Genomic DNA, 17,767 nt, shown 5'->3' with positions numbered 1-17,767 from the left:
ATGAGTGAATCTAGGTGGCTTCTGAAAGAAGGAGACAGGCATTTGGAAAGCCATGTGATCATAAAATAATTGCCATGCTTGCCTTAGCAGTTTTTGGAACAGATATTTTAAGGACTGTGTATTAGTCTGCTTGACTGTTGCTGTTGTCATGACAACACTAAATAATAAACATGTTTCAGTTTACTTTTCTTCTAGAAATACAGTATATGAGATTGCTGCAGAAGGGTACCTAAACTATTTTGGGGCCAAGTAGCTTCAGATCATGTTGGTGAGAACCAGAATCTTAGCCTGTCTTCATATGCTTAAAGAAATGAAGAAACACAAAGGATTTCTGCTACTCCTATTCACCCGGAAGATGCACAATACCATGTTTCAAATCTTATCCTTGAACAATGTATATAAGAGTCTCTTCTTTTACTTTCTGCCTTGTGTTTTTAACTTAAAGACTTGTAGGTTTTTCTCAAATGTTATCACAGCAGCAGCTCTGACAGCAGAAGAGCCAAGTCTCTAAACTGAACAGTTACTTGCCTCTCTGCCGATGTGAAATGCTAGAGGGGAAAATGAATGAAAAGGTCCAAGCTATGCATATTGATCCTGTGTGTCTATAATATAGTTTTGAATGCAGCTGAAAGTTGTGGGATTGAGGGATGCACAGTAAATGTGAATAACCAATAATGTTAATAATTACCGTTTAATGTCTTGCTATGTTGAGCTAGTAAAAGTTTTATCTTCTACACCAAAGTGGTTTGAAGTCTTTACAGTCAGCCACCTCTGCTCAAGTGGAATTTTACAGAGCAGCTAATCTGCTGATCTCATTTCCTTTGAAGTTTGCAACCAGGTGGCCTCGAGGCAACAATTGACTGGCAACATTCTAATGCATTTTAATAGGGTTTAATGTTAGGGGAAAATATTGATTATAGGACAAGCAATAAATTGAATCCTTCTCTGTGCAGGTTAGCCAAACTAGAATGTTTAAACCCAAATGTAACTTTTTATGCAGTGGAGGGGAGAAACAGTCTGAGTAATAACCACCTAGATTCTAGAGGAAGAAGTATTAGTTTTGCATGCAATTATCCAACCAGGCAATGTTCCTTGTGGCTGGAAGCAATCCCAGATTGGGACAGGGTCAATCAGTTGACGATCCATTTCTCAAGAGACAAAAGTAGGAGCTGGGCAAACAACCTGCAGAGAGAATACAAGAGGAAGCTCATGCTAAAACCACGATCTTCAGTAGTGTTAAAGTACAGATTGCTACTTGGATTTGTTATCTCAAGCACTTTCCAATTTGGCCAATCTACCAAGGCTACCAACCTGCCGGGTAACAACCTGGATTGATGTACATGATCTCTTGAAAGAAATGCAGGTGACTACAAGACACTGGACCATAAAGAAGGCTGATCGCCGAAGAATTGATGCTTTTGAATTATGGTGCTGGAGGAGACTCCTGAGAGTCCCATGGACTGCAAGAAGATCAAACCTATCCATTCTTAAAGAAATCAGCCCTGAGTGCTCACTAGAAGGACAGATCCTGAAGTTGAGGCTCCAGTACTTTGGCCACCTCATGAGAAGAGAAGACTCCCTAGAAAAGACCCTGATGCTGGGAAAGATGGAGGGCACAAGGAGAAGGGGACGACAGAGGATGAGATGGTTGGACAGTGTTCTCGAAGCGACTGGCATGAGTTTGGCCAAACTGCGAGAGGCAGTGAAGGATAGGCGTGCCTGGCGTGCTCTGGTCCATGGGGTCACGAAGAGTTGGACACGACTGAATGACTGAACAACAACAACACAAGACACTTGGAGAGAAGGGGTTACTTGTTCACTACTCTGACATTGTTCACTTTTTCTTACTGTGTTGAAGTAAATTTAATGGTGTGGCAAGTCACTGAGCAAAAACGGGTGGTGGAGTTCTGGAAAGTGATGAAACTCCTTTGCATCGTATAAACACTCTGCCTCAGTGGCTCAATGGTAAGGATGGGGGAGAAATTTGATTCAGTCCACATATGAAAGTAAACCTCCCCAATACACACTTTATGAAACATTATATGAACTGAAATGCTGTCATCCTTCAAAATTCCCACTTTTCTGAATTTAGTAATGCACTTCTGCAGCTGAGTAATGTGCATTAAAATGCATATATTAATTAAAATACTATTGAAACATTCATTGTATGGGAAATTTGTTTTGCCTTTTAGGCAAAATTGAATACTAAAATGTTTGTATGAGGAGAAATTTGCACTGATACTGATGAATTTTCATTAGGACCAGCTAGTTAGCTTGCTAGCTTGATATTGCAAACTGATGTGGAAATGTGGAAAACTGAAGTTAAAACTGAGTTCGGAGACTCTGTGAGCAGAGGTGTGTGCGATGAGGAAGACCACTTCAAGAGACAGGATTCTTAGAGGAACATATTTGAGAGCTTTGAAAGGTGATCATTGCAGAGCTTTGAGAGAATTGAGATTGCTGTCACCTGGCATTTCAGGGTGTTGACTTTTAGTCACTTCTGTACGCCCTTTTGAAGGAGTTCTAGGACAGTTGATATGCCAGTCTTAGTGTGGTGGTGAACTTTTGCAGACCACATGTGAAACGACTTCCAGGGGGGCTGGATGGTCTTCTCAATTAGAAAAGAGTGTCTATCACTGCACTTGAGAGATCCATTTATGTCAGGCACTTCTGTTCAAATTCCACACAGATGCAACCAGGTGGGGTCTGAGATAGTATGTCCAGTTGAGCAGGTGGACAAAGTGTGGGGAGATGCCTGTTGGATCCAGATGCTTCCTATTGGATGAGGATTTGCATGCCATGGTAGAAGCTGTAATGTCAGTGCCAGGCAACGTTTCAGCCATAGAGTTGAGTTGCCAGGGGTGGCTGGAGGATCCAAGACTCCCAATTGGAATACAGTCGTACCTCGGGTTACGTACTCTTAGGGTTGCGTACTTTTCGGGTTATGAACTCCGCTAACCCAGAAGCACAACCCAATGTGCACATGATTTCCGCATGCGCAGAGCGTTTCTCGCTGGGTTTTTTGGTTTTTTCAGGGTTTTTTCAGTCTGCGCATGTGCAAAATGAATTGTTCGGGTTACGTCTTTTTCGGGTTATGTACTGTAACCTGGAATGGATTAAGTACGTAACCCGGGGTACCACTGTATAAAATGCATTTGTGAATTATCATTGCACCCCAAACATGGATCCATTGAATATCTTTGCTAAGGCTACAGTCTTAACCTTACTTACTTGGGTGTAAGTCCCATTGAATTCAGCAGGACTTACTTCTGAAAAGACAAGGTTAGGATTGCACTGTAAGATAGTCATTCAGATTTCATACGCATGAACTTCTACTGTGAGATATCTGTCCGTTTTTGAGGGAAGCATGAAAGCAAAGAAGGAGGAGCAGCAGAAGCTGCTTCAGTTCAATATTTCACTCACTTGTGCCCCTCAAACAGTTCAGGATATTGTTCAGAGTATACAAATATCAAGGCTACAATATTTGATCATTTTTCTTTCTTCTCCTTTGGGAGCATTTCCAATTTATATTACTTTGATTTTCCTCCACCATCACAAGCACACAAGCGTGTGTGCACGTGCGCACACACAGAGTCCTTCAACACAGATAGGAGAGTTGTATATTCTGATGGGTCTTCAGCCAAGCAGCCTTGAAATGATACTTAATTTTTTCTCCACAGAAGTGAACAGATGTTCTCACACGAGCCAGTGTAGTATGCATGGAATAAATGTGTTAAGGTGAATGCAGAGAGAGCTCTCTCATTCTCCTTCAGTAATTGACAGGTCTCCAAAAGGCCCATTAAAGGCAGCTAAGACCATGTTCAGAGGTTCCTAAACCAGTTCATGCAATCTGTAATTACTTGTTAACATAAGCCATTTACAAAGGGCCAAGTGATTTCCATATAAATTAATGCAAAAAAGTACTTCTTCCAAAGAGAAGCAGTTGTAGAATAATTTTTAAATTCAGAGAGGAAAGAAAAGGCAGGCATGTGAAATTAGTAGCCGCCGGCTGACAAACCTCTTTTGCATTTTAAGCAATTATTGATTTGCTGCAGCCACACAGGACAAAAGGAAGCACTGATTTATTTGTGGTCTAAATCATGATTTAGTCTGACTGCCCCCCACAGTATATGTTCATAATTCAGTGTTTTCTGCCAAGCTCTGACTGGACTATGTTTCATTTGAAGTAATAGAGAAGTTGTTTCTTTTGCAAGGCCTTAGCTATGAGTGAATGAGACATTGACTTAGAAAATGTGACTACATTGTACCTCATCCTTCACAAGTATAGATATGGACATTATAACTTTATTAGGGGTAATTGAAGAATTCAGCAAAGTTTCAGGGTATAAAATCCCTGTACAAAATCTGAGTATCTGGGCTTTAATTTAAACAATTCTTCTAGAGTTACAAAGTGGTATAAAATTTCATGGAAAGATTCTCCAGTCAAATATTTGGTTAAATGGATATTGCAAGATCTAACCGTGTTAACAAAGTACAGTCATGAGAAGCTGATATCTGAGTTTACAAGTGAATTAAAACATTGCTCCCAACTGAAAACATATTGACAACAGAAAATGTCCATTTAAAAAATGATAATTGCCCCCCCTTCCCAATATTTTTATTTCTGAACCTGCCGTGATGATTCAATGCTAAAATTCTCTTCAGCTGGCAAAACACATTAATGGATTTTACTTAGGAAAATAAAAGCTTGCAAGTGTCCATAAAACCTTATTTGGAGGAATAAATGAAGGGCTAACTGTTCCATTGATTTCAAAATACTATGAAGCTGCCATGTTGGCCCATTTTAAAAATCACAAAAATTGCTAGCTTTAGAACAGATTAACATCTCAATAAGCTTAAATAATATTTTGAGGGATTTTACACATGATACAAGAATCAGATAAATTCTATGCATATTGGCTGTGTACAATATTTGTTGTAAACATAAGAAGAAAATTAGTTCAGGTCTTTAACCCCTTATGTTGTTGTTGTTGTTGTTCAGTCGTTCAGTCGTGTCCGACTCTTCGTGACCCCATGGACCAGAGCACGCCAGGCACGCCTATCCTTCACTGCCTCCCGCAGTTTGGCCAAACTCATGTTAGTAGCTTCGAGAATACTGTCCAACCATCTCATCCTTTGTCGTCCCCTTCTCCTTGTGCCCTCCATCTTTCCCAACATCAGGGTCTTTTCCAGGGAGTCTTCTCTTCTCATGAGGTGGCCAAAGTACTGGAGCCTCAACTTCAGGATCTGTTAACCCCTTATAGCACCTTTTTATAACAATGAGATAAAAGAATATTTGCTTGAAAAACTTTACTCATGGAAATCACATAGATTTATGGAGTTTAGGAAATTATGGAAAGAAGGCACATTCACATTTCCCCCAATGTTTGTAACCTAGAAACAAAGCTCATACTTTAGTTGTTAAACAAGGGCCCCTTCAAGAACTTTCTGAAGTCGAAACTTTATGTTTTAAGAAGACTTGGCATGATTACTAAGCAGAGTTTAAAATATCATTACAAATTCAAAACGTAAGATAATTCCTATCTATCTAAATGGGAAAGAGGCAGTGTGGAGAGAGACTTGGTTATGGGATAACATATTCAGGGGTGGCCAACTCCCAAGAGACTGCGACTCACAGAGTTAAAAACTGGCAGTGATCTACCCTCCTTTTGGGGGGTTCAGGTCAAAGTTGTTGAGCTTTTCTTAGGTAGGAAAGTCCTGTTTTCGGGGTTCAGGGCAAAGTTGGGGTTCAGATCAAAGTTTTTGTAGGGAGGAGGAAAGCCCCGTTTTGGGGGTTCAGGGCTTTTTTTTAGGGGAGCCAAAGTTGTTTAGCTTCTTTGAGGGGAGCCAGTGATCTACCAGTGATCTACCACAGATGTCCAATGATCTACCGGTAGATCACGATCTACCTGTTGGACGTGCCTGAATGTCATATGCCACAAAACACCATCAATGTAAATCTTAGAGAAAGTTTCTATGAAGTGATTTTTGAAAGGTATTTTACACCACCATACCTTAGTCTACTATTTCTTTTCAAATTGGATATTTATCAGCATATGGTGCTGAACAAAGTAGTACTATCTAGTGAAACTTGTCACAGAACAACCACAGGTAACATCTGTATCTGAAGAAGTGTGCATGCACACGAAAGCTCATACCAAGAACAAACTTAGTTGGTCTCTAAGGTGCTACTGGAAGGAATTTTTTTATTTTATTTTGTTTTGACTATGGCAGACCAACACGGCTACCTACCTGTCACAGGTAACATGTAACTTAGCTTCCAAATGATTAGTAGCATTAGGAAGGGGCCATGGCTGGGTTGAAGAGCAACTACATTACATGCACAAGGCTCAATGTTCAATCCTTGGCATCTCAAAGTATGGTAGGAAAAGATTGCTGTCTGGAGCAGCAGAAAGCCACTGCCGGTCAGTAAAGACACTGCTGAACAAGGTGGACCAGTGATCTGTCTCTGTATGAGGTGGTTTCTGATGTTATTAGCATGTTGTTCCAAATAAGGTCAGATTGAGCAGGAAAGCCTTTATATATTTTGAACAATGGTTTAGATTACAGGTTCAAGACTGGCAAATGGGCCTGAAAGTACTTTGCCTTCCAGCTGTTTAAACCATTCAGCAAGGATATACTACCATCACCAATAGCAATACTGAATACGGTTTGCCGCAGATTCAAGCAACTCAACTTAAAGAATAAGCTTATCTCTGTATTAAAGATTCTCAAACAATTGTACAATGAGACTGTTTCAATGCTATTGCATCCCCCCCCCCCCTTTTGGAATATAAATGACTGTAAGCCACTCTTGCTATTTTCTTCCTGCTGACAACATAAAAAAGTATCATATTTAATTCACAGGGCACTTCATCTTTTATATGTGCTTTCTGTTGTGAACTGTTCTATTGTACCCATATGTATGGCTGATTTTTATGATTTGAGGTGGGGAGACTTCTCCATTCATATCCATTTTATTTCCTAATAACTATGCAGGCAAAAGAAAACTTAGAGTGATGACATTTGAAAGGAGATAAACTCCCAAGTGATTTGTAGAAAGCCCACTTAGTTTAATGTGACAGGCAGCAATAACGAGGCAATTCTTATTCACTATCAAGACTTCCAAATGTTTCTGCAGAGAACTTAGGAAATGAACATAAAGAAAGCTTTAAGAGCCCAACACTTCAGATGAAATTACTGGGGAATTTATTGAAAAATGGATAGTATTCTGCAATAAGCATCACTTTGGTGCTCTTGAGCATCTCTAATACAAATTAATAATAAACTGAGTTTGTGATGCTGAGGAAGGCCTCGCTCAACGGGGTGCTGCCATGGATGTCAAAAGTGATTCATCTCCCAAAGTACTTTCCCACTGATATCAAAATTACAAGTTTGCAAGCACCTATAACAATATGTTTTTGTTGAAATTATTATTTCAGCCCCAATCAGTGGGATTGAAACATACTTTGTACTTCTTACACTCCAGCGGAAACTGGATGAACAGCAAATTTTGAATCTGTAAGGTTGGTAGGACATACTAATGGATTCTCACTTTTCAAACAGTAGTGGTTGGGTAGGTGGGTCTGCTATGCTCTCCTGGCCTTCCTCCTGGCTGGGTTGCTCCATACTAGCATGGAGATGGGGAGGGGAGAGGTGATAGTGAGGTCAGTGTGGTGCAAATGCACCAGCAGGAACACCAGATTGGCTCCACTGGCACATTTATACTGCACTGACCTCACCGCTGCTTCACCCTCTCCATCCTAGTATATTGCAGCAACTTAGCCAGAAGGAGGTCAGGCGAGTGGCACAGCCCCACCACAATGTCCACCACTACATTCAAAGGACATCAAAAAAGGGAGGAGAGGAACCATTTTTAATGTCCAAGTAACTGAATATTATTCAGCCAGTTGCATGGACAGCTGCCTTGACAGCCACATTTGTGACCTTGCCTTTATTTGCTGCAGTGATCAAGTTCCCCAAATCTCCCCAGATCACCATTGCTACAGATGGAGAAAGGCTTCCTGAAGAATTACCATATTTATCTGTGCAATCTTACGCATGTCCACTAACAAGTACTACTCTCAGAAGTTCAAGCTAGCCTCTCTGACTATTGGCATACATTTCCTGGTGGAAAAGTGAATTTAGCTAAGGCATTAGTGATTTGTGTCTCTCTTTTTCGGTACATGCTAAAAGTATTAGCTTTCATACATTGTCACGGGGAATGCTTGGCCAAACAGTGAGTTAACTGACTTGTTTATCACTGAAAAGAATAGGATGGCTTAGGATTTTAGATGCCTATGCTAAACAGCTCTTAGCATATAATTTCTCTAAATGGAAATGTTGTATTGGTAGGGAATCTAAACACTGAACTTTTAAAGAGAAACACAAAGAATATCACTTTAGGCTGGGAATATTCCTTTTGTAAGGTTCAACAAGCTTTATTCCATTTAAAGTTTTGGTGTGTAAAGTCAACATTTTTATTTAATTCAGATGTAAACCATATGCAAATACAAAATTATCATGCTAGTCATATGGAAAATTCTAAAAGGATTTCTAGCACTGAGATTGGAAGTCGCAAAAGAGGATTAAGCACGTTTTGATTATAAATTGCACATCCTGAAATAACTCTGTAATCTCCTTATTATTTCCATTGCCCACATTTTCAATGGAGAAAACAGGGAGATAATATTTTTTCCTTTTTTGTATTTACTTCGCAACTAATTTAAGGGCTTTTTTTGCTGTTTACTTTTTGCTGAGCACGAGGCATGCCAAGTGAGCTCTTTAAGGAGAACATGGAAAGCAATCCAGAAGCTCATCTGGCAATTGTAGACAAACGGGAGAACAGGCTGAAACACAGGCACAGAGCAAAGAGAGAGACTGAAAGAATCAACTGGGGATCCAATATTTATAGTTGTGACTCTTATTTCTTATGCATTTTTCATAAAATAAATTGTTTTTCAGAGAGACTATTGTGAGGAGATCATAAAGTGAAAGTATATAGAGCTGGGTTCACTTGACGTTGTGCAATTAGCACAGAACATGTAATTTCTCTGAGCTAAAAATAATCCTAGCTGATAGTTTGCATCTTACTTAGTCCTACAGATGACTATCTGGCATTCTTGGAACTTTGGGTGCAAATCAGCTTGTAGAAGAGGAGTTTGCATGAGTTAAGACAGAGTGAGAGACATCCAGATTCCCAGACTATTCCTGCATTCCTTGTTGTTGTTTAGACTGAGATATCTTAAGATGCATCCTGTTTACAGCTTCCTCCTCCTCACACTTCTCTCTGAAACCTCAAGATGAGAGGTCACATTCAAGCTATTCTCTGAGAGAACAAAGGAGTGAGCATGGGTGGTTTGTTCTGTTCTAGACTAGTTAATGAAGACTAAAACTAGAAATCCTCTCCAACACAAGTTATGTATTTATTACAATAAACAACAATCATTTGCTTACCTACAAGCATCTCTCGCTCTGTGATTGCAACAAGCAAAGTCTACAGTCTCACCAAAATTCACAGGCCAGACATTGCTTACCTTGCATACAAAAGTGTTTCATACAAATATGTAATTTGCCAGTTATCCCAATAGGCATACTTACATGTAACAAAGTAACCAAGGCTGAAAATACATAATGAACAGGAAACTAGCTGTCTGAGTGTCCTAGCTGATGCTCCTCTGCTGCAAAGCAGCAAGGTAGGTGATCTGAAGGGCTAACATTGCTCCTCTGATTTCCAAAGGGGGCAAGTCCCCTACCCCTAGTTGGATGGCTGGATAACACAAGGGATAACACAGATGCTGATGTGCAGATGTGGGTTCATACCTGTATAATGCAGCTTGGCCTCTTCATACACAATATGCCATCCCACCTATTTGCCTGTGTGTGCTGTAGTTTAATTCTAGATTGTTACCTAATAAGACCACACTAATCCAATATTTAATTGTGGGTGACAGAAGATCTGACATGGATTACTAAGACCTGGGTAAACTGGGAGGAGTTGATTGGGCTACTTGGGTGCATCATCAACATAGGCAGAAGGGATGGGAAACCTCTGTCTTGGAGCTGGCTGTGAGGGCCTGCAGCTGATGTCAGGCCAAGTAGATGGTAAACTAGGCTGCTGCTGGTGGAGAGATATGAGGTGTGATGTTGAAGGAACCCAGAATGGTAGTTCTTGGTTATTCCAGTGCTCAGGCTGCCTCTAGCATTTTGACTCAGGACTTCATGGTGTCAATGATGACCATGCAACTGTCTCAAGTTGTCCCTGGTCTGACACATAGGGCATGGCACACCTCTATTTGTTTTTTCTTTTCTTCAATGCTGGAAGGAGTGTTCTGGAAACAGGAGTCAGGTCACTTTCTGGCAAAGTTTGGACTGTGATCCTCACTCCACCCCCGAGAGCTATAATGGTGCCCACACGTGTTCTGAATATAGTCTTGTTTGTTACAGAGCCTGGTTGTTAATTTAATAAAGATCAGACTCTCAACCCAAAAGGTTCCCAGCCCTGGCTTCAAATCTGATTTTGCACATATTTAGTTAATACCTATTGCTCCATTTACACAGAAGATTTCAGTAAAATGTTGAAGGTAGTGTAAGGAAAAGTTTCTTTTTTTAACTTGGTGCAAAAAGTGCATGAATACCTGTATGTTCTTGAAGAAACATGGTAAGCATTTTTCCAGTACATATTGTTGTAATTTGCTGCAAACAATGTGTTTTTTGTGTTATGAGACACAGAAGCTACATGAATGCTAATGACTGAGCTATGAAATGTCCTCGGAGGAATGCAGACTTTACAAAATATAAAGAAAAGCTATTTACTAGTATAAATAAAACTGCAAATGGCTTGGACATTAGTCTGTTCCTATGAGTGATGAAGGCTTTTTATTATAATGCACATTAACCATGCATCCAAATATCAGAATTAAAATGGCAAACACATTAGTGTAAGGATGAATAAAGGAATCAATGAAATGCTACAAAAATGATTTTACTACATGAGCTGTTCAGTTCGACTTCTTGAACCTTACTGTTTTGAATAGGAAATCAGGCCATTAGCATTCCAAAAGCAAAGCAACTAAAACAAGAAAAAATGTTGATGTAACGGAAGTGTGCTCTGTGTGAGCCTTCCTTCTGACAAGAATAGTCATTATTATTTGAAAAGGGAATATAATGATCATGCTGGAATTGATGTGCACAGCAACAGAGTCTTGTTCAGTGGGCTCAAAGCAAAAGGATGACTATAGGGTAGCCACTTTTTTACTTTTTGTTTCCAAAACCTCTTCCAAAGCACATGGGTCAAGACGCAGACTTTGTCACTCATAGCACTTTGGTCTTCTGTGAGTAGGGGCTTTGCTAGGTGGTTAGAAGACTTGGACTTTTTTATTTTTTTAAAAACCCAAATGACTATAACTTTCCCCCTGTTGACAGAAGTAGATGAAATTTGCAGGTACCGGTATATTAGCCGAACCAGAGTAAATAAAGCCAGCCTAATTCTAGGCAAATAGGACCAAGAGTGTTTGTTCTAGGTGTCTTTACCGCTTGCTTAAAATAACCCAAACCTCTAATGCATTTTATTTTTGGGGTGGACTAGGTCATCCTGTCTGTGGATTTCATACAAGGGTAATCATTACAGTTCTGGGGTGGGTTAAAAAACTTTTGCTGGCAAATGTTCTGAAAATTGTACAAATGAGAGAAGCCCCCTTGGGTAAGAAACCTGCCGATTTGCAGGGTCCAGGAATCTTTGTGGTAAACACATTTAAAGTCGAGTTTGTAGTGGGAAGAACTTAAAACAATTTACTTACAGGGTAAATTATTTCCCTCTGTTACAATGGAGCTCTCCCCCTCCCCATGCTGGAGTTTCATCAGACACTTGTCTGCAGTATTTACGTATTTATCTTTGAATCAGAATCACTGACGCTCCAAAAGGAACTTCAGTGTGCCTCACTTCAACTTTTTCCCGCCTTATACAGATCCTGCTTTACCTATGGCAAGCCAAAATTCCCTCTGAGGCACCTTACTTGACCTTCATGTATCAGTGAATAGCATGCCAGTCTTGTACATATTATGAGAATATTTTATTGTTATAGATTTCCATGAAAGTCTCCTTGGGAGGAAAAAAAATGCCATTGCCACCATTTATTTCCTGCTGGAAAGCTATCCCTTGTTGTTATGTTTATATTAGAATCTGAGATGTAGCCAGATCCTTTATAAATCCAGCAAAGATCTGCACAGTGTGTAGTAAAATGAAAATGCTTTCCTCACCGGCCTACTGAATAGGATTTTGAATGCTGCAAATGAAGTGTGCTATGGTTGAATGCTCACCTATAAGCTGCTAGCATGTTTGTACCTTCTATTCTGGCTTGACTTTTAATCTTCATATAACAACTTCTTCTCTGTGAAGGATACAATTTGTCTAGCCACCATGCTCCATACACACTTTGCTGGATAGAAATATTTATTTAAAAATACACACCATCATATATTTTGATTCACTAAGTACTGCACTTTTCTAAATGGAAAAATAATCTGCATGTTATAAGGCAAGCCAATATATTATCCACACATATTTGCAAAAAAAATAAAAATAAAATGCTAATGTAATTCCACCTGGAGAATGGTGATATAAATTATACTTTATTATTATGATGCCGATGCTGTCCAACTGTTGGATATTTCTTGCTGGCTTAAAACTCATCCAGAAAATACTTGTTACAGACTAGGTATTCTTAGTTTAAAGAATCTTCTGGCTTTTAAAAACGTGTAATGGATACTCATATATAGTCATCTTTATTGTATTCCAGATCTGGGATAAATATGAATTCAAACTGAGTCTAGAAGTCTTACCTATATTGTCTTTCAAAATGGAAGATGTAAGAACAATAACTGGCACACAACAAACACACACAAAAACCAATACTTGTTCTTAGGGCATCTTGTTGAAGTTAAGCAGGTCTAGGTCTGGTCAGTGTCTGAAAAGAATACCACCTGGACACTCATGTATGCCACCTTGAGAACCACAATGAAAATAATGTGGGACATTATGTTCAAATAAGCAAGTAAATGATGAGAATGTACTAAAATAATGTTAACACACTACCCCAATCTCTGAGCAGTGCGAGATTTTAGGTGCTTACCCAGGGTTCATGTTTCCTTTGGAAATGATCCACAGTAGAGACTGCAGTGTCTTTATGATAGATGGTTTATTCACACATATATACAACCTGAGTCTATGATGGAGGGGTTCAAAGCATTAACACTCCAAAAGGTTCTTACTTCTCCCATAGCTATAGCCTGGGATCTGAAAAGACCTCAGCCATGGCTCTGACCCTCCCTCCAGCTTGCCGCTTACAGACTGAAACATTTTCACTTAGAACATGCCATAGAAAACTGAAATCCTAAACACACAAAACTTTTTTCTTTTTTCTTTGTCTCTGTCCAGCAATTGAAAGCTCAGGGTGTGGTTCCAGCCATCTGCATCTGACACAGAATTTCCACTTTCTTAATGGCTCATCACCTTGCCTTTGTTGAGTTAACGAATCATTCTTAGCAGCCTTATCAGCCTAGTTTGGCTATTCTGGCAGTTGAATCCCTGCTAAATCCAAGGATTCAGGGGGTTGATTAAATTCTAAGTGTTTATTAGTTCCAGGAATTTATGGGAGTCTGACCGCCCTCCCCTCAATTATAACAATAAAAGCTAGTTGTTAACTGTGAAGGTTGTTTTACAGTCTGGGGAGGGTTTTTTTTTTTTTTAAAAAAAAGATATTTCTATTCCATTATATATATAAAACACCTCTAAGCAGTGTACAGTATCCCCCCCAAAAAAAATACTATAAAACTATCCTTACAAGTTACTATTATATACTGATACCAGTACTATATCTGGGTACTGATAGTAACCCCCTCTCCTTCTGACATGCCTCCCCATTCAACACCTCTCAGCCTCCCCAGGGCCCTGAAATCTTTCACAACAAAGACAGTCCCCTGAACCAGCTGGCTTCAGTTTAATCTCTTACCCTGGGTTCAACCTCACCATCATAGTCAGAAATCAAGGGTTTGGTTCGCCTGTAACTCCTCCAGTGATGTCACCCCTTTGGTGGGAGTGGCCTTCCAGCCATGTCAGGACTTGCTTTAATGCCCATAGCTATATCCTGTTCAGAAATCAATCAGTTCCGGGCAACAGCAGGTTCAGTGTTATCCCAGGGAGGGAAATCTTGTAAGCTAAAGACATGGGGTGAGAGCATGTGTGTAAAGGCCAGTGCTGCCTTCCAGCCTCCTCATGCTCACTGACTCTGTATATGTTCTGTACAATACTTCCTTACATGTAGGCTTTCTCTGTGAACTGAGGGTTATGTATGCACTGTGTGCATGCATGCTCTGTGCAGAACTCCAAAATATCTGGAGGTCAGGAACAGGGACAGAGGGCATGGGTTCAATGTATATTGTACTTTAATATTCTGTTGGTAGCTGCCCAGAGTGGGTGGGGAAACCCAGCCAGATGGGCAGGGTATAAATAATAAATTATTATTATATATGTTCTATGACCATGTGAAAAAGACTATAATTTCCATACTATGCAAGATCTACTAGGATGTCATGAAAGCAACAGTGGTTCAGAAGTGGCAGTGCTTAAGATGTCATATAAAATGCCACTGACCTTCAGATGTGGTCTATTATTTGGCCTTAATGGTCAAAGTCAAAATGCCAGCTTCTCAAAAATGCTTCTCTCTGCCCCGCCCCCCATTCTTCTTCTTTTCATTTTAGGATTGTCAGGTAGCATAATAGGATTTAGAATGTCACTGTCATTCATTATAACTGCCATCAAGTTATAGTTTAGCCTAAGAATAGCAAAAGAGGGCTTGCTATTAAGGAGATTTGTCACAAGATCATGCATGCTTGATAAAGGAACTGCTGTATCTGAAGCTTTCAAAAGTGCTGTTCATAGGTTACTAGCAAAATGTCCATCACTATCGGAGAAGAAAGGGTCTCTCTCTCTCTCTCTCTCTCTCTCTCTCTCTGGGTGGGTGTGAGAGAGAGAGGTGTATGGCAGAAGTAACCAGAAGACTGTCAGTAGCACATCTTAAACACGTTGTCTTAATGTTCACAATTTGCCCTTAGCATGGGGAAAGGGCTCTCCCATTTTGAAAGCCGCCAAAACATTAAGAGCTACCATGACTCCAATGAGCAACAGCATAGCTTCCACTTTTGATCACCTTATTCTTAGAAGAGTTCCTAGACATCTCAGGAACCTAGGCCTAAATTTCTTCAGCAGTTTCTGTAAAAACAGTAGCCTACTCTTTGGGCAGCCTGAATAGACCTGAATGATCCAAAACAGATTTTAAGGAAATTGAACAAAGCATAATCTTTAACTTTAGGAAGCAAAATAGAAAGAATGTATTTCAAGGTGTATCAGGTAGCTTGTCAGTCCCCCGATGTTAGGAAGGATTTACCTCCTATGTGGAACACTCCTTTTCTGCATTAGTAAAGTAGGATTTCAGATGTCACCTTGCTTAGTGCAGGCTTCCTTAACCTCGGCCCTCCAGATGTTTTGGGACTACAATTCCCATCATCCCTGACCACTGGTCCTGCTAGCTAGGGATCATGGGAGTTGTGGGCCAAAAACTTCTGGAGGGCCAAGGTTGAGGAAGCCTGGCTTAGTGTTTGGAAAACCTCTCTACCACTGCAGGATAAAAAAAGCTACCTTTAGCAGGTGGCACAAAGAGAAAAAGTACTCAGAGATTCAGGATCTGTATTTAGAGTTGTTTGCATGGTGTGCATGCTAGAGCCTATTGGCTTTCCTCCCTCCGCACCTATCCTGCTTCTCCTTTTGGCTTTGTTCTGATTATATTTACTTTAATCTGTATGGTACTGCACTACAAATTGTTATGCTCCGTTGCCGATTTTCTTTTTTTTATTGTTCTTATTCATGGACTGTATTGTTAAGGAAAAACAATAAAAATATGCATAAAAAGAACAACAGAAGGGAATGTGCTATTTCCTTAACTGGTATGACCCTTTTTATTTTGCCATCCTCCCCTTCTTGAGCAGTAAAGATGAAAATAGGCAATGTTTGAGCATGATTCCTTACATAATGAAATTGTGATGAAGACATCAAAATGTAAATTGTGATGAAGACATCAAAATGTAACAATGCAAAAACGATGTATGGGGGGTGGGGAAGGATCAACAAAACCCCACATTTGCACATGACAAGGCAGGAAGAGGATTTGGGCTAGACATGGGATGGTGGGATTATAGGATGTGTCATTTCAGGGGGGTGAAACTTAAATTTTGCAAATTTATTCAGTGAGGAGTCTTAAAAATGTGTTTTGTTTGTGAGGAATTCAAACCTGCTGTTATTTTGTGATTCGGCAACATTTAGCTTGGTAAATCTAAGTTTGATTAAAAAGCATCTAAACTGCTCATGGAAAACCAAGTAATTTTAATTTTACGTTCTGAAAATGTCAAGTAAGATTATTTTTTAAAAATAGTTTTTCTGCATAAAACATATCCTACTAAGCATACAACATCAAGTTGAAATCGTACAGTAACATTAGAAAGTAATGACATCGGTCTATAAGAAATTTAAAAACAAGTTTCAACAAGCCTTGCTTTGATATGTTCTTGGACATCAGCCAACTTGCTGCTTGGCCTCTGATGTAGTCCTCACATTTGCCATGTGTATACACCCTGACTGCTGCCTCTGTGATTTGTTTCACACACCTCGCTATAGACTGAGCATGACAGGACCACTGTAGAAGTTGTATGAGCTTCTTGATGAACTTCTTTACATCTATTGCAGTAAGTTTAGATGTCAAAGGAGCTTCATATGCCCTGTCAAACCAGTCTCCAGTAAGCACTGGGGTTGATGGAAGATATCTTCCTCAGACACATAGAAAGATCTCCCAGTTTGTCATAATCTCCACCCCTCAAGTCAATGATGTTTTGGACACCAGATCTCCTCTTTTCACTGCTATCTGAGCACAAGAGTGTCTGGATTATCATTTCACTGAATGCATACCATGGCTAAGTGCTGGATGGTTGGCAAAACAGCATTCACCACAGCCTTCTTTTGCAGCCTTATTCACTGCAGCTGAAACAAGATGTGATGTGGGCCTTCCTCAAGAGTGGTTTACTTTGATGTGAACCAGCAGGGTTTACACACAAACCATGCATTCCACTATCAGGCTAAAGTTTTTGAGGGTTTTGACTTTAAGGCCATGTTTTGAAACCCATATGTGACAAAGCCTTTGCTGTTGTTAACCATCTTGAATGCCTCCCTGGATTCATTTCAAGAAGGGCCAGATCTGTGGGAAGTTTTCCTGTCCTTATGGCCTGTGTGATCAGATACTCATACAAGCTTGGGACTTTTTTTTTAAAGGTACAGTTTTTCCCAGGATGTCCTCCACATGCCAGTCATATAGACCAGAGACATCTAGCAGACCTGGATAAGAGGCATGTTTGCAGTGTGCAATTTTGCTACTGGTTGCAAAATCCAGCAAACATGCACATTCTGCAAAGAACCAACTGGCAAAGGAGCTAAGCACATCAGAGAGTGCACACAGCTCAGGATTATATCTATAAACAGAATTATCACCAATATTCAGTATGCAACTAGATACATACTTACCTGGGGCAAACATCATTTAACTCATTGAGACTTTTGAGTAGGCATATGAGGATTTATGCTGATAGGCAATTGTGGCAATAGTATTCCAAAGGAAATAGGTTGTTGTTACTATAACTGACTGTTCACAAAATATATATTAATGTT

The sequence above is a fragment of the Lacerta agilis genome, chromosome 4 (assembly GCF_009819535.1).
Source record: "Lacerta agilis isolate rLacAgi1 chromosome 4, rLacAgi1.pri, whole genome shotgun sequence".
Taxonomy (NCBI): domain Eukaryota; kingdom Metazoa; phylum Chordata; class Lepidosauria; order Squamata; family Lacertidae; genus Lacerta; species Lacerta agilis.
Note: the sequence above shows the minus strand (reverse complement) of the source record.